The sequence below is a fragment of the Danio rerio genome, chromosome 5, assembly GCF_052040795.2.
Source record: "Danio rerio strain M-AB ecotype USA chromosome 5, GRCz13ab, whole genome shotgun sequence".
Lineage (NCBI taxonomy): Eukaryota > Metazoa > Chordata > Actinopteri > Cypriniformes > Danionidae > Danio > Danio rerio.
This window is the reverse complement of record NC_141025.1, coordinates 49,772,914-49,797,247: the sequence shown is the minus strand read 5'-3', so window position 1 is coordinate 49,797,247 and position 24,334 is coordinate 49,772,914.

Genomic DNA, 24,334 nt, shown 5'->3' with positions numbered 1-24,334 from the left:
GGGTCAGAGGCATCTAGGTGGAGGGCCAGGGGGCACCCTAGGGTCTACACTGCAAGTCCAGGGAGAGAGGTGGACCCCTGGGTAGCTTCCTAAGGTCTGAGGCCCCTAGGTGGAGGGCCAGGGGGCACCCTGGGGCCTATCCTGCAAGTCCAGGGAGAGATGTGGACCCCTGGGTAGCTTGCTGGGGTACGAGGCCCCTAGGTGGAGGGCCAGGGGGCACCTTGGGGCCTCTACTGCAAGTCCAGTGAGAGAGGAGGACCCCTGGGTAGCTTGCTGGGGTCAGAGGCAACTAGGTGGAGGGACAGGGGTACCCTGGGGCCTAGACTGCAAGTCCAGGGAGAGAGGTGGACCCCTGGGTAGCTTCCTGAGGTCAAAGGCCCCTAGGTGGAGGGCCAGAGGGCACCCTGGGGCCTATCCTGCAAGTCCAGGGAGAGAGGTGGACCCTTGGGTAGCTTCCTAAGGTTAGAGGCCCCTAGGTGGAGGGCCAGAGGGCACCCTGGGGACTATCGTGCAAGTCCAGGGAGAAAGGTGGACCCCTGGGTAGCTTGCTGGGGTACAAGGCCTCTAGGTGGAGGGCCAGGGGGCACCCTGGGGCCTATCTTGCAAGTCCAGGGAGTAAGGTGGACCCCTGAGTAGCTTGCTGGGGTACAAGGCCCCTAGGTGGAGGGCCAGGGGGCACCCTGGGGCCTCTACTGCAAGTCCAGCGAGAGAGGTGGACCCCTGGGTAGCTTGCTGGGGTCTGAAGCCCATAGGTGGAGGGCCAGGGGGCACCCTGGGGCCTCTACTGCAAGTCTAGGGAGAGAGGTGGACCCATGGGTAGCTAGCTGGGGTAAGAGGCCCCTAAGTGGAGGGCCAGGGGGCACCCTGGGGCCTCTACTGCAAGTCCAGGGAGAAAGGTGGACCCCTGGGTAGCTTGCTAGGGTCAGAGGCCCCTAGGTGGAGGTCAAGGGGGCACCCTGGGGCCTTTACTGCAATCCCAGGGAGAGTTGTGGACCCTTGTGTAGTTTGCTGGGGTCAGAGGCCCCTTGGTGGAGGGTCAGGGGGCACCCTGGGGCCTATTCTGCAAGTCCAGGGAGAGAGGTGGACCTCTGGGTAGCTTGCTGGGGTCAGAGGCCCCTAGGTGGAGGGCCAAGGGGCACCCTGGGGCCTATCCTAAAAGTCCAGGGAGAGAGGTGGACCCCTAGGTAGCTTGCTGGGGTACGAGGCCCCTAGGTGGAGGGCCAGGGGGCACCCTGGGGCCTCTACTGCAAGTCCAGGGAGAGAGGTGGACCCCTGGGTAGCTTGCTAGGGTCAGAGGCCCCTAGGTGGAGGGCCAGGGGGCACCCTGGGGCCTCTACTGCAAGTCCAGGGAAAGACGTGGACCCCTAGGTAGCTTGCTGGGGTCAGAGGCCTCTAGGTCGAGGGCCAGGGGGCACCCTGGTGCCTCTACTGCAAGTCCAGGGAGAGGGGTGGACCCCTGGGTAGCTTGCTGGGGTCTGAAGCCCATAGGTGGAGGGCCAAGGGGTACCCCGGGGCCTATACTCCAAGTCCAGGGAGAGAGGTGGACCCTTGGGTAGCTTCCTAAGGTTAGAGGCCCCTAGGTGGAGGGCCAGAGGGCACCCTGGGGACTATCGTGCAAGTCCAGGGAGAGAGGTGGACCCCTGGGTAGCTTGCTGGGGTACAAGGCCTCTAGGTGGAGGGCCAGGGGGCACCCTGGGGCCTCTACTGCAAGGCCAGGGAGAGAGGTGGACCCCTTGGTAGCTTGCTTGGGTCAGAGACCCCTAGGTGGAGGGCCAGGGGGCACCTTGGGGCCTCTACTTCAAGTCCAGGGAGAGAGGTGGACCCTTGGGTAGCTTCCTAAGGTTAGAGGCCCCTAGGTGGAGGGCCAGAGGGCACCCAGGGGACTATCGTGCAAGTCCAGGGAGAGAGGTGGACCCCTGGGTAGCTTGCTGGGGTACAAGGCCTCTAGGTGGAGGGCCAGGGGGCACCCTGGGGCCTCTACTGCAAGGACAGGGAGAGAGGTGGACCCCTTGGTAGCTTGCTTGGGTCAGAGACCCCTAGGTGGAGGGCCAGGGGGCACCTTGGGGCCTCTACTGCAAGTCTAGGGAAAGAGGTGGACCCATGGGTAGCTGGCTGGGGTAAGAGGCCCCTAAGTGGAGGGCAAGGGGGCACCCTGGGGCCTCTACTGCAAGTCCAGGGAGAGAGGTGGACCCCTGGGTAGTTTGCTGGGGTCAGTGGCCCCTAGGCGGAGGGACAGGGGGCTTCCTGGGGCCTCTACTGCAAGTCCAGGGAGAGAGGTGGACCCCTGGGTAGCTTGCTGGGGTCAGAGGCCTCTAGGTGGAGGGCCAAGGGGCACCCTGGGGCCTATACTGCAAGTCCAGGGAGAGAGGTGGACCCCTGGGTAGCTTGCTGGGGTCTGTAGCCCATAGGTGGAGGGCCAGGGGGTACCCTGGGGCCTATATTGCAAGTCCAGGGAGAGAGGTGGACCCCTGGGTAGCTTCCTAAGGTCAGAGGCCCCTAGGTGGAGGGCCAGGGGGCACCCTGGGGCTTATCCTGCAAGTCCAGGGAGAGAGGTGGACCCATGGGTAGCTTGCTGGGGCACGAGGCCCCTAGGTGGAGGGCCAGGGGGCACCCTGGGGCCTCTACTGCAAGTCCAGTGAGAGAGGTGGACCCCTGGGTAGCTTCCTAAGGTCAGAGGCCCCTAGGTGGAGGGCCAAGGGGGCACCCTGGGGCCTATCCTGCAAGTCCAGAGAGAGACGTGGACCCCTGGGTAGCTTGCTGGGGTACGAGTCCCCTAGGTGGAGGGCCAGGGGGCACCCTGGGGACTCTACTGCAAGTCCAGGGAGAGAGGTGGACCCCTGGGTAGCTTCTTGGGGTCAGAGTCCCCTATGTGGAGGGTCAGGAGGTACCCTAGGGCCTCTACTGCAAGTCCAGGGAGAGAGGTGGACCCCTGGGTAGCTTGCTGGGGTCAGAGGCATCTAGGTGGAGGGCCAGGGGGCACCCTAGGGTCTACACTGCAAGTCCAGGGAGAGAGGTGGACCCCTGGGTAGCTTCCTAAGGTCTGAGGCCCCTAGGTGGAGGGCCAGGGGGCACCCTGGGGCCAATCCTGCAAGTCCAGGGAGAGATGTGGACCCCTGGGTAGCTTGCTGGGGTACGAGGCCCCTAGGTGGAGGGCCAGGGAGCACCTTGGGGCCTCTACTGCAAGTCCAGTGAGAGAGGAGGACCCCTGGGTAGCTTGCTGGGGTCAGAGGCAACTAGGTGGAGGGACAGGGGTACCCTGGGGCCTAGACTGCAAGTCCAGGGAGAGAGGTGGACCCCTGGGTAGCTTCCTGAGGTCAAAGGCCCCTAGGTGGAGGGCCAGGGGGCACCCTGGGGCCTATCCTGCAAGTCCAAGGAGAGAGGTGGACCGCTGGGTTGCTTGCTGGGGTACGAGGCCCCTAGTTGGAGGGCCAGGGGGCACCTTGGGGCCTCTACTGCAAGCCCAGGGAGAGAGGTGGACCCCTGGTTAGCTTGCTGGGGTCAGAAGCCCCTTGGTCTATGGCCAGGGGGCACCCTGGGGCCTATACTGCAAGTCCAGGGAGAGAGGTGGACCCCTGGGTAGTTTGCTGGGGTCAGAGGCCCCTAGGAGGAGGGACAGGGGGCTTCCTGGGGCCTCTACTGCAAGTCCAGGGAGAAAGGTGGACCCCGGGGTAGCTTGCTAGGGTCAGAGGCCCCTAGGTGGAGGTCAAGGGGGCACCCTGGGGCCTTTACTGCAATCCCAGGGAGAGTTGTGGACCCTTGTGTAGCTTGCTGGGGTCAGAGGCCCCTTGGTGGAGGGTCAGGGGGCACCCTGGGGCCTATTCTGCAAGTCCAGGGAGAGAGGTGGACCTCTGGGTAGCTTGCTGGGGTCAGAGGCCCCTAGGTGGAGGGCCAAGGGGCACCCTGGGGCCTATCCTAAAAGTCCAGGGAGAGAGGTGGACCCCTGGGTAGCTTGCTGGGGTACGAGGCCCCTAGGTGGAGGGCCAGGGGGCACCCTGGGGCCTCTACTGCAAGTCCAGGGAGAGAGGTGGACCCCTGGGTAGCTTGCTGGGGTCAGAGGCCCCTAGGTGGAGGGCCAGGGGGCACCCTGGGGCCTCTACTGCAAGTCCAGGGAAAGAGGTGGACCCCTAGGTAGCTTGCTGGGGTCAGAGGCCTCTAGGTGGAGGGCCAGGGGGCACCCTGGGGCCTCTACTGCAAGTCCAGGGAGAGAGGTGGACCCCTGGGTAGTTTGCTGGGGTCTGAAGCCCATAGGTGGAGGGCCAGGGGGTACCCCGGGGCCTATACATCAAGTCCAGGGAGAGAGGTGGACCCCTGGGTAGCTTCCTAAGGTAAGAGGCCCCTAGGTGGAGGGCCAGGGGGCACCCTGGGGCCTATCCTGCAAGTCCAGGGAGAGAGGTGGACCCCTGGGTAGCTTGCTGGGGTACGAGTCCCCTAGGTGGAGGGCCAGGGGGCACCCTGGGGCCTCTACTGCAAGCCCAGGGAGAGAGGTGGACCCCTGGGTAGCTTCCTGGGGTCAGAGTCCCCTAGGTGGAGGGTCAGGAGGTACCCTAGGGCCTCTACTGCAAGTCCAGGGAGAGAGGTGGACCCCTGGGTAGCTTGCTGGGGTCAGAGGCAACTAGGTGGAGGGCCAGGGGGCACCCTAGGGTCTACACTGCAAGTCCAGGGAGAGAGGTGGACCCCTGCGTAGCTTCCTAAGGTCAGAGGCCCCTAGGTGGAGGGCCAGGGGGCACCCTGGGGCCTCTACTGCAAGTCCAGGGAGAGAGGTGGACATCTGGGTAGCTTGCTGGGGTCTGAAGCCCATAGGTGGAGGGCCAGGGGGCACCCTGGGGCCTCTACTGCAAGTCTAGGGAGAGAGGTGGACCCATGGGTAGCTAGCTTGGGTAAGAGGCCCCTAAGTGGAGGGCCAGGGGGCACCCTGGGGCCTCTACTGCAAGTCCAGGGAGAGAGGTGGACCCCTGGGTAGTTTGCTCGGGTCAGAGGCCCCTAGGCGGAGGGACAGGGGGCTTCCTGGGGCCTCTACTGCAAGTCCAGGGAGAAAGGTGGATCCCTGGGTAGCTTGCTAGGGTCAGAGGCCCCTAGGTGGAGGTCAAGGGGGCACCCTGGGACCTTTACTGCAATCCCAGGGAGAGTTGTGGACCCTTGTGTAGCTTGCTGGGGTCAGAGGCCCCTTGGTGGAGGGTCAGGGGGCACCCTGGGGCCTATTCTGCAAGTCCAGGGAGAGAGGTGGACCTCTGGGTAGCTTGCTGGGGTCAGAGGCCCCTAGGTGGAGGGCCAGGGGACACCTTGGGGCCTCTACTTCAAGTCAAGGGAGAGAGGTGGACCCTTGGGTAGATTGCTGGGGTCAGCGGCCTCTAGGTGGAGGGCCAAGGGGCACCCTGGGGCCTATACTGCAAGCCCAGGGAGAGAGGTGGACCCCTGGGTAGCTTGCTGGAATCTGTAGCCCATAGGTGGAAGGCCAGGGGGTACCCTGGGGCCTATCCTGCAATCCCAGGGAGAGTTGTGGACCCTTGTGTAGCTTGCTGGGGTCAGAGGCCCCTAGGTGGAGGGCCAGGGGGCACCCTGGGGCCTCTACTGCAAGCCCAGGGAGAGAGGTGGACCCCTGGGTAGCTTCCTGGGGTCAGAGTCCCCTAGGTGGAGGGTCAGGAGGTACCCTAGGGCCTCTACTGCAAGTCCATGGAGAGAGGTGGACCCCTGGGTAGCTTGCTGGGGTCAGAGGCAACTAGTTGGAGGGCCAGGGGGCACCCTAGGGTCTACACTGCAAGTCCAGGGAGAGAGGTGGACCCCTGGGTAGCTTCCTAAGGTCAGAGGCCCCTAGGTGGAGGGCCAGGGGGCACTCTGGGGCCTCTACTGCAAGTCCAGGGAGAGAGGTGGACCCCTGGGTTGCTTGCTGGGGTCTGAAGCCCATAGGTGGAGGGCCAGGGGGCACCCTGGGGCCTCTACTGCAAGTCTAGGGAGAGAGGTGGACCCATGGGTAGCTAGCTGGGGTAAGAGGCCCCTAAGTGGAGGGCCAGGGGGCACCCTGGGGCCTCTACTGCAAGTCCAGGGAGAGAGGTGGACCCCTGGGTAGTTTGCTGGGGTCAGAGGCCCCTAGGCGGAGGGACAGGGGGCTTCCTGGGGCCTCTACTGCAAGTCCAGGGAGAGTTGTGGACCCTTGTGTAGCTTGCTGGGGTCAGAGGCCCCTTGGTGGAGGGTCAGGGGGCACCCTGGGGCCTATTCTGCAAGTCCAGGGAGAGAGGTGGACCTCTGGGTAGCTTGCTGGGGTCAGAGGCCCCTAGGTGGAGGGCCAGGGGGCACCCTGGGGCCTATCCTGCAAGTCCAGGGAGAGAGGTGGACCCCTGGGTAGCTTGCTGGGGTACGAGGCCCCTAGATGGAGGGCCAGGGGGCACCCTGGGGCCTCTACTGCAAGTCCAGGGAGAGAGGTGGACCCCTGGGTAGCTTGCTGGGGTCAGAGGCCCCTAGGTGGAGGGCCAGGGGGCACCCTGGGGCCTCTACTGCAAGTCCAGGGAAAGAGGTGAACCCCTGGGTAGCTTGCTGGGGTCAGAGGCCTCTAGGTGGAGGGCCAGGGGGCACCCTGGGGCCTCTATTGCAAGTCCAGGGAGAGAGGTGGACCCCTGGGTTGCTTGCTGGGGTCTGAAGCCCATAGGTGGAGGGCCAGGGGGTACCCTGGGGCCTATACTTCAAGTCCAGGGAGAGAGGTGGACCCTTGGGTAGCTTCCTAAGGTTAGAGGCCCCTAGGTGGAGGGCCAGAGGGCACCCTGGGGACTATCGTGCAAGTCCAGGGAGAGAGGTGGACCCCTGGGTAGCTTGCTGGGGTACAAGGCCTCTAGGTGGAGGGCCAGGGGGCACCCTGGGGCCTCTACTGCAAGGCCAGGGAGAGAGGTGGACCCCTTGGTAGCTTGCTTGGGTCAAAGACCCCTAGGTGGAGGGCCAGGGGGCACCTTGGGGCCTCTACTGCAAGTCTAGGTAGAGAGGTGGACCCATGGGTAGCTAGCTGGGGTAAGAGGCCCCTAAGTGGAGGGCAAGGGGGCACCCTGGGGCCTCTACTGCAAGTCCAGGGAGAGAGGTGGACCCCTGGGTAGTTTGCTGGGGTCAGAGGCCCCAAGGCGGAGGGACAGGGGGCTTCCTGGGGCCTCTACTGCAAGTCCAGGGAGAGAGGTGGACCCCTGGGTAGCTTGCTGGGGTCAGAGGCCTCTAGGTGGAGGGCCAAGGGGCACCCTGGGGCCTATACTGCAAGTCCAGGGAGAGAGGTGGACCCCTGGGTAGCTTGCTGGGGTCTGTAGCCCATAGGTGGAGGTCCAGGGGGTACCCTGGGGCCTATACTGCAAGTCCAGGGAGAGAGGTGGACCCCTGGGTAGCTTCCTAATGTCAGAGGCCCCTAGGTGGAGGGCCAGGCGGCACCCTGGGGCCTATCCTGCAAGTCCAGGGAGAGAGGTGGACCCCTGGGTAGCTTGCTGGGGTACGAGGCCCCTAGGTGGAGGGCTAGGGGGCTTCCTGGGGCCTCTACTGCAAGTCCAGGGAGAAAGGTGGACCCCTGGGTAGCTTGCTAGGGTCAGAGGCCCCTAGGTGGAGGTCAAGGGGGCACCCTGGGGCCTTTACTGCAATCCCAGGGAGAGTTGTAGACCCTTGTGTGGCTTGCTGGGGTCAGAGGCCCCTTGGTGGAGGGTCAGGGGGCACCCTGGGGCCTATTCTGCAAGTCCAGGGAGAGAGGTGGACCTCTGGGTAGCTTGCTGGGGTCAGAGGCCCCTAGGTGGAGGGCCAGGGGGCACCCTGGGGCCTATCCTAAAAGTCCAGGGAGAGAGGTGGACCCCTGGGTAGCTTGCTGGGGTACGAGGCCCCTAGGTGGAGGGCCAGGGGGCACCCTGGGGCCTCTACTGCAAGTCCAGGAAGAGAGGTGGACCCCTGGGTAGCTTGCTGGGGTCAGAGGCCCCTAGGTGGAGGGCCAGGGGGCTCCCTGGGGCCTCTACTGCAAGTCCAGGGAAAGAGGTGGACCCCTAGGTAGCTTGCTGGGGTCAGATGCCTCTAGGTGGAGGGCCAGGGGGCACCCTGGGGCCTCTACTGCAAGTCCAGGGAGAGAGGTGGACCCCTGGGTAGTTTGCTGGGGTCTGAAGCCCATAGGTGGAGGGCCAGGGGGTACCCCGGGGCCTATACATCAAGCCCAGGGAGAGAGGTGGACCCCTGGGTAGCTTCCTAAGGTTAGAGGCCCCTAGGTGGAGGGCCAGGGGTCACCCTGGGGCCTATCCTGCAAGTCCAGGGAGAGAGGTGGACCCCTGGGTAGCTTGCTGGGGTACGAGTCCCCTAGGTGGAGGGCCAGGGGGCACCCTGGGGCCTCTACTGCAAGCCCAGGGAGAGAGGTGGACCCCTGGGTAGCTTCCTGGGGTCAGAGTCCCCTAAGTGGAGGGTCAGGAGGTACCCTAGGGCCTCTACTGCAAGTCCAGGCTGAGAGGTGGACCCCTGGGTAGCTTGCTGGGGTCAGAGGCAACTAGGTGGAGGGCCAGGGGGCACCCTAGTGTCTACACTGCAAGTCCAGGGAGAGAGGTGGACCCCTGGGTAGCTTCCTAAGGTCAGAGGCCCCTAGGTGGAGGGCCAGAGGGCACCCTGGGGCCTCTACTGCAAGTCCAGGGAGAGAGGTGGACCCCTGGGTAGCTTGCTGGGGTCTGAAGCCCATAGGTGGAGGGCCAGGGGGCACCCTGGGGCCTCTACTGCAAGTCTAGGGAGAGAGGTGGACCCATGGGTAGCTAGCTGGGGTAAGATGCCCCTAAGTGGAGGGCCAGGGGGCACCCTGGGGCCTCTACTGCAAGTCCAGGGAGAGAGGTGGACCCCTGGGTAGTTTGCTGGGATCAGAGGCCCCTAGGCGGAGGGACAGGGGGCTTCCTGGGGCCTCTACTGCAAGTCCAGGGAGAAAGGTGGACCCCTGGGTAGCTTGCTAGGGTCAGAGGTCCCTAGGTGGGGGTCAAGGGGGCACCCTGGGACCTTTACTGCAATCCCAGGGAGAGTTGTGGACCCTTGTGTAGCTTGCTGGGGTCAGAGGCCCCTTGGTGGAGGGTCAGGGGGCACCCTGGGGCCTATTCTGCAAGTCCAGGGAGAGAGGTGGACCCCTTGGTAGCTTGCTTGGGTCAGAGACCCCTAGGTGGAGGGCCAGGGGGCACCTTGGGGCCTCTACTGCAAGTCTAGGGAGAGAGGTGGACCCATGGGTAGCTAGCTGGGGTAAGAGGCCCCTAAGTGGAGGGCCAGGGGGCACCCTGGGGCCTCTACTGCAAGTCCAGGGAGAGAGGTGGACCCCTGGGTAGTTTGCTGGGGTCAGAGGCCCCAAGGCGGAGGGACAGGGGGCTTCCTGGGGCCTCTACTGCAAGTCCAGGGAGAGAGGTGGACCCCTGGGTAGCTTGCTGGGGTCTGTAGCCCATAGGTGGAGGGCCAGGGGGTACCATGGGGCCTATACTGCAAGTCCAGGGAGAGAGGTGGACCCCTGGGTAGCTTCCTAAGGTCAGAGGCCCCTAGGTGGAGGGCCAGGGGGCACCCTGGGGCCTATCCTGCAAGTCCAGGGAGAGAGGTGGACCCATGGGTAGCTTGCTGGGGCACGAGGCCCCTAGGTGGAGGGCCAGGGGGCACCCTGGGGCCTCTACTGCAAGTCCAGGGAGAGAGGTGGACCCCTGGGTAGCTTCCTAAGGTCAGAGGCCCCTAGGTGGAGGGCCAGGGGGCACCCTGGGGCCTATCCTGCAAGTCCAGGGAGAGAGGTGGACCCCTGGGTAGCTTGCTGGGGTACGAGTCCCCTAGGTGGAGGGCCAGGGGGCTCCCTGGGGCCTCTAATGCAAGCCCAGGGAGAGAGGTGGACCCCTGGGTAGCTTCCTGGGGTCAGAGTCCCCTAGGTGGAGGGTCAGGAGGTACCCTAGGGCCTCTACTGCAAGTCCAGGGAGAGAGGTGGACCCCTGGGTAGCTTGCTGGGGTCAGAGGCAACTAGGTGGAGGGCTAGGGGGCACCCTAGGGTCTACACTGCAAGTCCAGGGAGAGAGGTGGACCCCTGGGTAGCTTCCTAAGGTCAGAGGCCCCTAGGTGGAGGGCCAGGGGGCACCCTGGGGCCTATCCTGCAAGTCCAGGGAGAGAGGTGGACCCCTGGGTAGCTTCCTAAGGTCAGAGGCCCCTAGGTGGAGGGCCAGGGGGCACCCTGGGGCCTCTACTGCAAGTCCAGGGAGAGAGGTGGACCCCTGGGTAGCTTGCTGGGGTCTGAAGCCCATAGGTGGAGGGCCAGGGGGCACCCTGGGGCCTCTACTGCAAGTCTAGGGAGAGAGGTGGACCCATGGGTAGCTAGCTAGGGTAAGAGGCCCCTAAGTGGAGGGCCAGGGGGCACCCTGGGGCCTCTACTGCAAGTCCAGGGAGAAAGGTGGACCCCTGGGTAGCTTGCTAGGGTCAGAGGCCCCTAGGTGGAGGTCAAGGGGGCACCCTGGGGCCTTTACTGCAATCCCAGGGAGAGTTGTGGACCCTTGTGTAGCTTGCTGGGGTCAGAGGCACCTTGGTGGAGGGTCAGGGGGCACCCTGGGGCCTATTCTGCAAGTCCAGGGAGAGAGGTGGACCTCTGGGTAGCTTGCTGGGGTCAGAGGCCCCTAGGTGGAGGGCCAGGGGGCACCCTGGGGCCAATCCTAAAAGTCCAGGGAGAGAGGTGGACCCCTGGGTAGCTTGCTGGGGTACGAGGCCCCTAGGTGGAGGGCCAGGGGGCACCCTGGGTCCTCTACTGCAAGTCCAGGGAGAGAGGTGGACCCCTGGGTAGCTTGCTGGGGTCAGAGGCCCCTAGGTGGAGGGCCAGGGGGCACCCTGGGGCCTCTACTGCAAGTCCAGGGAAAGAGGTGGACCCCTAGGTAGCTTGCTGGGGTCAGAGGCCTCTAGGTGGAGGGCCAGGGGGCACCCTGGGGCCTCTACTGCAAGTCCAGGGAGAGAGGTGGACCCCTGGGTAGCTTGCTGGGGTCTGAAGCCCATAGGTGGAGGGCCAGGGGGTACCCCGGGGCCTATACTTCAAGTCCAGGGAGAGAGGTCGACCCTTGGGTAGCTTCCTAAGGTTAGAGGCCCCTAGGTGGAGGGCCAGAGGGCACCCTGAGGACTATCGTGCAAGTCCAGGGAGAGAGGTGGACCCCTGGGTAGCTTGCTGGGGTACAAGGCCTCTAGGTGGAGGGCCAGGGGGCACCCTGGGGCTTCTACTGCAAGGCCAGGGAGAGAGGTGGACCCCTTGGTAGCTTTCTTGGGTCAGAGACCCCTAGGTGGAGGGCCAGGGGGCACCTTGGGGCCTATACTTCAAGTCCAGGGAGAGAGATGGACCCTTGGGTAGCTTCCTAAGGTTAGCGGCCCCTAGGTGGAGGGCCAGAGGGCACCCAGGGGACTATCGTGCAAGTCCAGGGAGAGAGGTGGACCCCTGGGTAGCTTGCTGGGGTACAAGGCCTCTAGGTGGAGGGCCAGGGGGCACCCTGGGGCCTCTACTGCAAGGCCAGGGAGAGAGGTGGACCCCTTGGTAGCTTGCTTGGGTCAGAGACCCCTAGGTGGAGGGCCAGGGGGCACCTTGGGGGCTCTACTGCAAGTCTAGGGAGAGAGGTGGACCCATGGGTAGCTAGCTGGGGTAAGACGCCCCTAAGTGGAGGGCAAGGGTGCACCCTGGGGCCTCCACTGCAAGTCCAGGGAGAGAGGTGGACCCCTGGGTAGTTTGCTGGGGTCAGAGGCCCCTAGGCGGAGGGACAGGGGGCTTCCTGGGGCCTCTACTGCAAGTCCAGGGAGAGAGGTGGACCCCTGGGTAGCTTGCTGGGGTCAGAGGCCTTTAGGTGTAGGGCCAAGGGGCACCCTGGGGCCTATACTGCAAGTCCAGGGAGAGAGGTGGACCCCTGGGTAGCTTGCTGGGGTCTGTAGCCCATAGGTGGAGGGCCAGGGGGTACCATGGGGCCTATACTGCAAGTCCAGGGAGAGAGGTGGACCCCTGGGTAGCTTCCTAAGGTCAGAGGCCTCTAGGTGGAGGGCCAGGGGGCACCCTGGGGCCTATCCTGCAAGTCCAGGGAGAGAGGTGGACCCATGGGTAGCTTGCTGGGGCACGAGGCCCCTAGGTGGAGGGCCAGGGGGCACCCTGGGGCCTCTACTGCAAGTCCAGGGAGAGAGGTGGACCCCTGGGTAGCTTCCTAAGGTCAGAGGCCCCTAGGTGGAGGGCCAGGGGGCACCCTGGGGCCTATCCTGCAAGTCCAGGGAGAGAGGTGGACCCCTGGGTAGCTTGCTGGGGTACGAGTCCCCTAGGTGGAGGGCCAGGGGGCTCCCTGGGGCCTCTAATGCAAGCCCAGGGAGAGAGGTGGACCCCTGCAAGGCTTCCTGGGGTCAGAGTCCCCTAGGTGGAGGGTCAGGAGGTACCCTAGGGCCTCTACTGCAAGTCCAGGGAGAGAGGTGGACCCCTGGGTAGCTTGCTGGGGTCAGAGGCAACTAGGTGGAGGGCTAGGGGTTACCCTAGGGTCTACACTGCAAGTCCAGGGAGAGAGATGGACCCCTGGGTAGCTTCCTAAGGTCAGAGGCCCCTAGGTGGAGGGCCAGGGGGCACCCTGGGGCCTATCCTGCAAGTCCAGGGAGAGAGGTGGAACCATGGGTAGCTTGCTGGGGTACGAGGCCCCTAGGTGGAGGGCCAGGGGGCACCCTGGGGCCTCTACTGCAAGTCCAGGGAGAGAGGAGGACCCCTGGGTAGCTTGCTGGGGTCAGAGGCAACTAGGTGGAGGGACAGGGGTACCCTGGGGCCTAGACTGCAAGTCCAGGGAGAGAGGTGGACCCCTGGGTAGCTTCCTGAGGTCAAAGGCCCCTAGGTGGAGGGCCAGGGGGCACCCTGGGGCCTATCCTGCAAGTCCAAGGAAAGAGGTGGACCCCTGGGTTGCTTGCTGGGGTACGAGGCCCCTAGTTGGAGGGCCAGGGGGCACCCTGGGGCCTCTACTGCAAGCCCAGGGAGAGAGGTGGACCCCTGGTTAGCTTGCCGGGGTCGGAAGCCCCTTGGTCTATGGCCAGGGGGCACCCTGGGGCCTATACTGCAAGTCCAGGGAGAGAGGTGGACCCATGGGTAGCTTACTGGGGTCAGAGGCCCCTAGGTGGAGGGCCAGGGGCTTCCTGGGGCCTCTACTGCAAGTCTAGGCAGAAAGGTGGACCCCTGGGTAGCTTGCTGGGGTCAGAGGCCTCTAGGTCGAGGTCAAGGGGGCACCCTGGGGCCTTTACTGCAATCCCAGGGAGAGTTGTGGACCCTTGTGTAGCTTGCTGGGGTCAGATGCCCCTTGGTGGAGGGTCAGGGGGCACCCTGGGGCCTATTCTGCAAGTCCAGGGAGAGAGGTGGACCTCTGGGTAGCTTGCTGGGGTCAGAGGCCCCTAGGTGGAGGGCCAGGGGGCACCCTGGGGCCTATCCTGCAAGTCCAGGGAGAGAGGTGGACCCCTGGGTAGCTTGCTGGGGTACGAGGCCCCTAGGTGGAGGGCCAGGGGGCACCCTGGGGCCTCTACTGCAAGTCCAGGGAAAGAGATGGACCCCTGGGTAGCTTGCTGGGGTCAGAGGCCTCTAGGTAGAGGGCCAGGGGCCACCCTGGGGCCTCTACTGCAAGTCTAGGGAGAGAGGTGGACCCATGGGTAGCTAGCTGGGGTAAGAGGCCCCTAAGTGGAGGGCCAGGGGGCACCCTGGGGCCTCTACTGCAAGTCCAGGGAGAGAGGTGGACCCCTGGGTAGCTTGCTGGGGTCTGAAGCCCATAGGTGGAGGGCCAGGGGGTACCCTGGGGCCTATACTTCAAGTTTAGGGAGAGAGGTGGACCCTTGGGTAGCTTCCTAAGGTTAGAGGCCACTAGGTGGAGGGCCAGAGGGCACCCTGGGGACTATCGTGCAAGTCCAGGGAGAGAGGTGGACCCCTGGGTAGCTTGCTGGGGTACAAGGCCTCTAGGTGGAGGGCCAGGGGGCACCCTGGGGCCTATCTTGCAAGTCCAGGGAGTAAGGTGGACCCCTGAGTAGCTTGCTGGGGTACGAGGCCCCTAGGTGGAGGGCCAGGGGGCACCCTGGGGCCTCTACTGCAAGTCTAGGGAGAGAGGTGGACCCATGGGTAGCTAGCTGGGGTAAGAGGCCCCTAAGTGGAGGGCCAGGGGGCACCCTGGGGCCTCTACTGCAAGTCCAGGGAGAAAGGTGGACCCCTGGGTAGCTTGCTAGGGTCAGAGGCCCCTAAGTGGAGGTCAAGGGGGCACCCTGGGGCCTTTACTGCAATCCCAGGGAGAGTTGTGGACCCTTGTGTAGCTTGCTGGGGTCAGAGGCCCCTTGGTGGAGGGTCAGGGGGCACCCTGGGGCCTATTCTGCAACTCCAGGGAGAGAGGTGGACCTCTGGGTAGCTTGCTGGGGTCAGAGGCCCCTAGGTGGAGGGCCAGGGGGCACCCTGGGGCTTATCCTAAAAGTCCAGGGAGAGAGGTGGACCCCTGGGTAGCTTGCTGGGGTACGAGGCCCCTAGGTGGAGGGCCAGGGGGCACTCTGGGGCCTCTACTGCAAGTCCAGGGAGAGAGGTGGACCCCTGGGTAGCTTGCTGGGGTCAGAGGCCCCTAGGTGGAGGGCCAGGGGGCACCCTGGGGCCTCTACTGCAAGTCCAGGGAGAGAGGTGGACCCCTAGGTAGCTTGCTGGGGTCAGAGGCCTCTAGGTGGAGGGCCAGGGGGCACCCTGGGGCCTCTACTGCAAGTCCAGGGAGAGAGGTGGACCCCTGGGTAGCTTGCTGGGGTCTGAAGCCCATAGGTGGAGGGCCAGGGGGTACCCCTGGGCCTATACTTCAAGTCCAGGGAGAGAGGTCGACCCTTGGGTAGCTTCCTAAGGTCAGAGGCCCCTAGGTGGAGGGCCAGGGGTCACCCTGGGGCCTATCCTGCAAGTCCAGGGAGAGAGGTGGACCCGTGGGTAGCTTGCTGGGGCACGAGGCCCCTAGGTGAAGGGCCAGGGGGCACCCTGGGGCCTCTACTGCAAGTCCAGGGAGAGAGGTGGACCCCTGGGTAGCTTCCTAAAGTCAGAGGCCCCTAGGTGGAGGGCCAGGGGGCACCCTGGGGCCTATCCTGCAAGTCCAGGGAGAGAGGTGGACCCCTGGGTAGCTTGCTGGGGTACGAGTCCCCTAGGTAGAGGGCCAGGGGGCACCCTGGGGCCTCTACTGCAAGCCCAGGGAGAGAGGTGGACCCCTGGGTAGCTTGCTGGGGTCAGAGTCCCCTAGGTGGAGGGTCAGGAGGTACCCTAGGGCCTCTACTGCAAGTCCAGGGAGAGAGGTGAACCCCTGGGTAGCTTGCTGGGGTCAGAGGCAACTAGGTGGAGGGCCAGGGGGCACCCTAGGGTCTACACTGCAAGTCCAGGGAGAGAGTTGGACCCATGGGTAGCTTCCTAAGGTCAGAGGCCCCTAGGTGGAGGGCCAGGGGGCACCCTGGGGCCTCTACTGCAAGTCCAGGGAGAGAGGTGGACCCATGGGTAGCTAGCTGGGGTAAGAGGCCCCTAAGTGGAGCACCAGGGGCACACTGGGGCCTCTACTGCAAGTCAAGGGAGAGAGGTGGACCCTTGGGTAGCTTGCTAAGGTTAGAGGCCCCTAGGTGGAGGGCCAGAGGGCACCCTGGGGACTATCGTGCAAGTCCAGGGAGAGAGGTGGACCCCTGGGTAGCTTGCTGGGGTACAAGGCCTCTAGGTGGAGGGCCAGGGGGCACCCTGGGTTCTCTACTGCAAGGCCAGGGAGAGAGGTGGACCCATTGGTAGCTTGCTTGGGTCAGAGACCCCTAGGTGGAGGGCCAGGGGGCACCTTGGGGCCTCTACTGCAAGTCTAGGTAGAGAGGTGGACCCATGGGTAGCTAGATGGGGTAAGAGGCCCCTAAGTGGAGGGCAAGGGGGCACCCTGGGGCCTCTACTGCAAGTCCAGGGAGAGAGGTGGACCCCTGGGTATTTTGCTGGGGTCAGAGGCCCCAAGGCGGAGGGACAGGGGGCTTCCTGGGGCCTCTACTGCAAGTCCAGGGAGAGAGGTGGACCCCTGGGTAGCTTGCTGGGGTCAGAGGCCTCTAGGTGGAGGGCCAAGGGGCACCCTGGGGCCTATACTGCAAGTCCAGGGAGAGAGGTGGACCCCTGGGTAGCTTGCTGGGGTCTGTAGCCCATAGGTGGAGGTCCAGGGGGTACCCTGGGGCCTATACTGCAAGTCCAGGGAGAGAGGTGGACCCCTGGGTAGCTTCCTAATGTCAGAGGCCCCTAGGTGGAGGGCCAGGGGGCACCCTGGGGCCTATCCTGCAAGTCCAGGGAGAGAGGTGGACCCCTGGGTAGCTTGCTGGGGTACGAGGCCCCTAGGTGAAGGGCCAGGGGGCACCCTGGGGCCTCTACTGCAAGTCCAGGGAGAGAGGTGGACCCCTGGGTAGCTTCCTAAGGTCAGAGGCCCCTAGATGGAGGGCCAGGGGGCACCCTGGGGCCTATCCTGCAAGTCCAGGGAGAGAGGTGGACCCCTGGGTAGCTTGCTGGGGTACGAGTCCCCTAGGTGGAGGGCCAGGGGGCACCCTGGGGCCTCTACTGCAAGTCCAGGGAGAGAGGTGGACCCCTGGGTAGCTTCCTGGGGTCAGAGTCCCCTAGGTGGAGGGTCAGGAGGTACCCTAGGGCCTCTACTGCAAGTCCAGGGAGAGAGGTGGACCCCTGGGTAGCTTGCTGGGGTCAGAGGCAAATAGGTGGAGGGCCAGGGGGCACCCTAGGGTCTACACTGCAAGTCCAGGGAGAGAGGTGGACCCCTGGGTAGCTTCCTAAGGTCAGAGGCCCCTAGGTGGAGGGCCAGGGGGCGCCCTGGGGCCTATCCTGCAAGTCCAGGGAGAGATGTGGACCCCTGGGTAGCTTGCTGGGGTACGAGGCCCCTAGGTGGAGGGCCAGGGGGCACCCTGGGGCCTATCCTGCAAGTCCAGGGAGAGAGGTGGACGCCTGGGTAGCTTGCTGGGGTACGAGGCCCCTAGGTGGAGGGCCAGGGGGCACCCTGGGGCCTCTACTGCAAGTCCAGGGAGAGAGGTGGACCCCTGGGTAGCTTCCTAAGGTCAGAGGCCCCTAGGTGGAGGGCCTGGGGGAACCCTGGGGCCTATCCTGCAAGTCCAGGGAGAGAGGTGGACCCCTGGGTAGCTTGCTGGGGTACGAGTCCCCTAGGTGGAGGGCCAGGGGGCACCCTGGGGCCTCTACTGCAAGTCCAGGGAGAGAGGTGGACCCCTGGGTAGATTCCTGGGGTCAGAGTCCCCTAGGTGGAGGGTCAGGAGGTACCCTAGGGCCTCTACTGCAAGTCCAGGGAGAGAGGTGGACCCCTGGGTAGCTTGCTGGGGTCAGAGGCAAATAGGTGGAGGGCCAGGGGGCACCCTAGGGTCTACACTGCAAGTCCAGGGAGAGAGGTGGACCCCTGGGTAGCTTCCTAAGGTCAGAGGCCCCTAGGTGGAGTTCCAGGGGGCACCCTGGGGCCTATCCTGCAAGTCCAGGGAGAGATGTGGACCCCTGGGTAGCTTGCTGGGGTACAAGGCCCCTAGGTGGAGGGCCAGGGGGCACCCTGGGGCCTCTACTGCAAGTCCAGGGAGAGAGGAGGACCCCTGGGTAGCTTGCTGGGGTCAGAGGCAACTAGGTGGAGGGACAGGGGTACCCTGGGGCCTAGACTGCAAGTCCAGGGAGAGAGGTGGACCCCTGGGTAGCTTCCTGAGGTCAAAGGCCCCTAGGTGGAGGGCCAAGGGGCACCCTGGGGCCTATCCTGCAAGTCCAAGGAAAGAGGTGGACCCCTGGGTTGCTTGCTGGGGTACGAGGCCCCTAGTTGGAGGGCCAGGGGGCACCCTGGGGCCTCTACTGCAAGCCCAGGGAGAGAGGTGGACCCCTGGGTAGCTTGCTGGGGTTGGAAGCCCCTTGGTCTATGGCCAGGGGGCACCCTGGGGCCTATACTGCAAGTCCAGGGAGAGAGGTGGACCCATGGGTAGCTTACTGGGGTAAGAGGCCCCTAGGTGGAGGAAAAGGGGCTTCCTGGGGCCTCTACTGCAAGTCTAGGCAGAAAGGTGGACCCTTGGGTAGCTTGCTGGGGTCAGAGGCCTCAAGGTGGAGGTCAAGGGGGCACCCTGGGGCCTTTACTGCAATCCCAGGGAGAGAGGTGGACCTCTGGGTAGCTTGCTGGGGTCAGAGGCCCCTAGGTGGAGGGCCAGGGGGCACCCTGGGGCCTATCCTGCAAGTCCAGGGAGAGAGGTGGACCCCTGGGTAGCTTGCTGGGGTACGAGGCCCCTAGGTGGAGGGCCAGGGCGCACCCTGGGGCCTCTACTGCAAGTCCAGGGAGAGAGGTGGACCCCTGGGTAGCTTGCTGGGGTCAGAGGCCCCTAGGTGGAGGGCCAGGGGGCACCCTGGGGCCTCTACTGCAAGTCCAGGGAAAGGGGTGGACCCCTGGGTAGCTTGCTGGGGTCAGAAGCCTTTAGGTGTAGGGCCAGGGGGCACCCTGGGGCCTCTTCTGCAAATCCAGGAAGAGAGGTGGACCCCTGGGTAGCTTGCTGGGGTCTGAAGCCTATAGGTGGAGGGCCAGGGGGTACCCTGGGGCCTATACTTCAAGTCCAGGGAGAGAGGTGGACCCTTGGGTAGCTTCCTAAGGTTAGAGGCCCCTAGGTGGAGGGCCAGCGGGCACCCTGGGGACTATCGTGCAAGTCCAGGGAGAGAGGTGGACCCCTGGGTAGCTTGCTGGGGTACAAGGCCTCTAGGTGGAGGGCCAGGGGGCACCCTGGGGCCTAACTTGCAAGTCCAGGGAGTAAGGTGGACCCCTGAGTAGCTTGCTGGGGTACGAGGCCCCTAGGTGGAGGGCCAGGGGGCACCCTGGGGCCTCTACTGCAAGTCCAGGGAGAGAGGTGGACCCCTGGGTAGCTTGCTGGGGTCTGAAGCCCATAGGTGGAGGGCCAGGGGGCACCCTGGGGCCTCTACTGCAAGTCTAGGGAGAGAGGTGGACCCATGGGTAGCTAGCTGGGGTAAAAGGCCCCTGAGTGGAGGGCCAGGGGGCACCCTGGGGCCTCTACTGCAAGTCCAGGGAGAGAGGTGGACCCATGGGTAGTTTGCTGGGGTCAGAGGCCCCTAGGCGGAGGGACAGGGGGCTTCCTGGGGCCTCTACTGCAAGTCCAGGGAGAAAGGTGGACCCCTGGGTAGCTTGCTAGGGTCAGAGGCCCCTAGGTGGAGGTCAAGGGGGCACCCTGGGGCCTTTACTGCAATCCCAGGGAGAGTTGTGGACCCTTGTGTAGCTTGCTGGGGTCAGAGGCCCCTTGGTGGAGGGTCAGGGGGCACCCTGGGGCCTATTCTGCAAGTCCAGGGAGAGAGGTGGACCTCTGGGTAGCTTGATGGGGTCAGAGGCCCCTAGGTGGAGGGCCAGGGGGCACCCTGGGGCCTATCTTGCAAGTCCAGGGAGAGAGGTGGACCCCTGGGTAGCTTGCTGGGGTGCGAGGCCCATAGGTGGAGGGCCAGGGGGCACCCTGGGGCCTCTACTGCAAGTCTAGGGAGAGAGGTGGACCCATGGGTAGCTAGCTGGGGTAAGAGGCCCCTAAGTGGAGGGCCAGGGGGCACCCTGGGGCCTCTACTGCAAGTCCAGGGAGAGAGGTGGACCCCTGGGTAGCTTGCTGGGGTCTGAAGCCCATAGGTGGAGGGCCAGGGGGTACCCTGGGGCCTATACTTCAAGTCCAGGGAGAGAGGTGGACCCTTGGGTAGCTTCCTAAGGTTAGAGGCCACTAGGTGGAGGGCCAGAGGGCACCCTGGGGACTATCGTGCAAGTCCAGGGAGAGAGGTGGACCCCTCGGTAGCTTGCTGGGGTACAAGGCCTCTAGGTGGAGGGCCAGGGGGCACCCTGGGGCCTATCCTGCAAGTCCAGGGAGAGAGGTGGACCCCTGGGTAGCTTGCTGGGGTACGAGGCCCATAGGTGGAGGGCCAGGGGGCACCCTGGGGCCTCTACTGCAAGTCCAGGGAGAGAGGTGGACCCCTGGGTAGCTTGCTGGGGTCAGAGGCCCCTAGGTGGAGGGCCAGGGGGCACCCTGGGGCCTCTACTGCAAGTCCAGGGAAAGAGGTGGACCCCTAGGTAGCTTGCTGGGGTCAGAGGCCTCTAGGTGGAGGGCCAGGGGGCACCCTGGGGCCTCTACTGCAAGTCCAGGGAGAGAGGTGGACCCCTGGGTAGCTTGCTGGGGTCTGAAGCCCATAGGTGGAGGGCCAGGGGGTACCCCTGGGCCTATACTTCAACTCCAGGGAGAGAGGTGGACCCTTGGGTAGCTTCCTAAGGTTAGAGGCCCCTAGGTGGAGGCCCAGAGGGCACCCTGGGGACTATCGTGCAAGTCCAGGGAGAGAGGTGGACCCCTGGGTAGCTTGCTGGGGTAAAAGGCCTCTAGGTGGAGGGCCAGGGGGCACCCTGGGGCCTCTACTGCAAGGCCAGGGAGAGAGGTGGACCCCTTGGTAGCTTGCTTGGGTCAGAGACCCCTAGGTGGAGGGCCAGGGGGCACCTTGGGGCCTCTACTTCAAGTCCAGGGAGAGAGGTGGACCCTTGGGTAGCTTCCTAAGGTTAGAGGCCCTTAGGTGGAGGGCCAGAGGGCTCCCAGGGGACTATCGTGCAAGTCCAGGGAGAGAGGTGGACCCCTGGGTAGCTTGCTGGGGTACAAGGCCTCTAGGTGGAGGGCCAGGGGCACCCTGGGGCCTCTACTGCAAGGCCAGGGAGAGAGGTGGACCCCTGGGTAGCTTGTTGGGGTCAGAGGCCCCTAGGTGGAGGGACAGGGGGCACCCTGGGGCCTCTACTGCAAGTCCAGGGAAAGAGATGGACCCCTGGGTAGCTTGCTGGGGTCAGAGGCCTCTAGGTAGAGGGCCAGGGGGCACCCTGGGGCCTCTACTGCAAGTCTAGGGAGAGAGGTGGACCCATGGGTAGCTAGCTGGGGTAAGAGGCCCCTAAGTGGAGGGCCAGGGGGCACCCTGGGGCCTCTACTGCAAGTCCAGGGAGAGAGGTGGACCCCTGGGTAGCTTGCTGGGGTCTGAAGCCCATAGGTGGAGGGCCAGGGGGTACCCTGGGGCCTATACTTCAAGTCCAGGGAGAGAGGTGGACCCTTGGGTAGCTTCCTAAGGTTAGAGGCCACTAGGTGGAGGGCCAGAGGGCACCCTGGGGACTATCGTGCAAGTCCAGGGAGAGAGGTGGACCCCTGGGTAGCTTGCTGGGGTACAAGGCCTCTAGGTGGAGGGCCAGGGGGCACCCTGGGGCCTATCCTGCAAGTCCAGGGAGAGAGGTGGACCCCTGGGTAGCTTGCTGGGGTACGAGGCCCATAGGTGGAGGGCCAGGGGGCACCCTGGGTCCTCTACTGCAAGTCCAGGGAGAGAGGTGGACCCCTGGGTAGCTTGCTGGGGTCAGAGGCCCCTAGGTGGAGGGCCAGGGGGCACCCTGGGGCCTCTACTGCAAGTCCAGGGAAAGAGATGGACCCCTGGGTAGCTTGCTGGGGTAGGAGGCCCCTAGGTGGAGGGCCAGGGGGCACTCTGGGGCCTCTACTGCAAGTCCAGGGAGAGAGGTGGACCCCTGGGTAGCTTGCTGGGGTCAGAGGCCCCTAGGTGGAGGGCCAGGGGGCACCCTGGGGCCTCTACTGCAAGTCCAGGGAAAGAGGTGGACCCCTAGGTAGCTTGCTGGGGTCAGAGGCCTCTAGGTGGAGGGCCAGGGGGCACCCTGGGGCCTCTACTGCAAGTCCAGGGAGAGAGGTGGACCCCTGGGTAGCTTGCTGGGGTCTGAAGCCCATAGGTGGAGGGCCAGGGGGTACCCCTGGGCCTATACTTCAACTCCAGGGAGAGAGGTGGACCCTTGGGTAGCTTCCTAAGGTTAGAGGCCCCTAGGTGGAGGCCCAGAGGGCACCCTGGGGACTATCGTGCAAGTCCAGGGAGAGAGGTGGACCCCTGGGTAGCTTGCTGGGGTAAAAGGCCTCTAGGTGGAGGGCCAGGGGGCACCCTGGGGCCTCTACTGCAAGGCCAGGGAGAGAGGTGGACCCCTTGGTAGCTTGCTTGGGTCAGAGACCCCTAGGTGGAGGGCCAGAGGGCACCTTGGGGCCTCTACTTCAAGTCCAGGGAGAGAGGTGGACCCTTGGGTAGCTTCCTAAGGTTAGAGGCCCTTAGGTGGAGGGCCAGAGGGCTCCCAGGGGACTATCGTGCAAGTCCAGGGAGAGAGGTGGACCCCTGGGTAGCTTGCTGGGGTACAAGGCCTCTAGGTGGAGGGCCAGGGGCACCCTGGGGCCTCTACTGCAAGGCCAGGGAGAGAGGTGGACCCCTGGGTAGCTTGCTGGGGTCAGAGGCCTCTAGGTGGAGGGCCAGGGGGCACCCTGGGGACTCTACTGCAAGTCCAGGGAGAGAGGTGGACCCCTGGGTAGCTTGCTGGGGTCTGAAGCCCATAGGTGGAGGGCCAGGGGGTACCCTGGGGCCTATACTTCAAGTCCAGGGAGAGAGGTGGACCCTTGGGTAGCTTCCTAAGGTTAGAGGCCCCTAGGTGGAGGGCCAGGGGGTACCCTGGGGCCTATACTTCAAGTCCAGGGAGAGAGGTGGAACCCTGGGTAGCTTGCTGGGGTCAGAGGCCCCTAGGTGGAGGGCCAGGGGGCACCCTGGGGCCTCTACTGCAAGTCCAGGGAAAGAGGTGGACCCCTGGGTAGCTTGCTGGGGTCAGAGGCCTTTAGGTGTAGGGCCAGGGGGCACCCTGGGGCCTCTACTGCAAATCCAGGGAGAGAGGTGGACCCCTGGGTAGCTTGCTGGGGTCTGAAGCCTATAGGTGGAGGGCCAGGGGGTACCCTGGGGCCTATACTTCAAGTCCAGGGAGAGAGGTGGACCCTTGGGTAGCTTCCTAAGGTTAGAGGCCCCTAGGTGGAGGGCCAGCGGGCACCCTGGGGACTATCGTGCAAGTCCAGGGAGAGAGGTGGACCCCTGGGTAGCTGGCTGGGGTACAAGGCCTCTAGGTGGAGGGCCAGGGGGCACCCTGGGGCCTAACTTGCAAGTCCAATGAGTAAGGTGGACCGCTGAGTAGCTTGCTGGGGTACGAGGCCCCTAGGTGGAGGGCCAGGGGGCACCCTGGGGCCTCTACTGCAAGTCCAGGGAGAGAGGTGGACCCCTGGGTAGCTTGCTGGGGTCTGAAGCCCATAGGTGGAGGGCCAGGGGGCACCCTGGGGCCTCTACTGCAAGTCTAGGGAGAGAGGTGGACCCATGGGTAGCTAACTGGGGTAAGAGGCCCCTGAGTGGAGGGCCAGGGGGCACCCTGGGGCCTCTACTGCAAGTCCAGGGAGAGAGGTGGACCCATGGGTAGTTTGCTGGGGTCAGAGGCCCCTAGGCGGAGGGCCAGGGGGCTTCCTGGGGCCTCTACTGCAAGTCCAGGGAGAAAGGTGGACCCCTGGGTAGCTTGCTAGGGTCAGAGGCCCCTAGGTGGAGGTCAAGGGGGCACCCTGGGGCCTTTACTGCAATCCCAGGGAGAGTTGTGGACCCTTGTGTAGCTTGCTGGGGTCAGAGGCAACTAGGTGGAGGGCCAGGGGGCACCCTAGGGTCTACACTGCAAGTCCAGGGAGAGAGGTGGACCCCTGGGTAGCTTCCTAAGGTCAGAGGCCCCTAGGTGGAGGGCCAGGGGGCACCCTGGGGCCTCTACTGCAAGTCCAGGGAGAGAGGTGGACCCCTGGGTAGCTTGCTGGGGTCTGAAGCCCATAGGTGGAGGGCCAGGGGGCACCCTGGGGCCTCTACTGCAAGTCTAGGGAGAGAGATGGACCCATGGGTAGCTAGCTGGGGTAAGAGGCCCCTAAGTGGAGGGCCAGGGGGCTTCCTGGGGCCTCTACTGCAAGTCCAGGGAGAAAGGTGGACCCCTGGGTAGCTTGCTAGGGTCAGAGGCCCCTAGGTGGAGGTCAAGGGGGCACCCTGGGACCTTTACTGCAATCCCAGGGAGAGTTGTGGACCCTTGTGTAGCTTGCTGGGGTCAGAGGCCCCTTGGTGGAGGGTCAGGGGGCACCCTTGGGCCTATCCTGCAAGTCCAGGGAGAGAGGTGGACCCCTGGGTAGCTTGCTGGGGTACGAGGCCCATAGGTGGAGGGCCAGGGGGCACCCTGGGGCCTCTACTGCAAGTCCAGGGAGAGAGGTGGACCCCTGGGTAGCTTGCTGGGGTCAGAGGCCCCTAGGTGGAGGGCCAGGGGGCACCCTGGGGCCTCTACTGCAAGACCAGGGAAAGAGATGGACCCCTGGGTAGCTTGCTGGGGTCAGAGGCATCTAGGTGGAGGGCCAGGGGGCACCCTGGGGCCTCTACTGCAAGTCCAGGGAGAGAGGTGGACCCCTGGGTAGCTTGCTGGGGTCAGAGGCCCCTAGGTGGAGGGCCAGGGGGCACCCTGGGGCCTCTACTGCA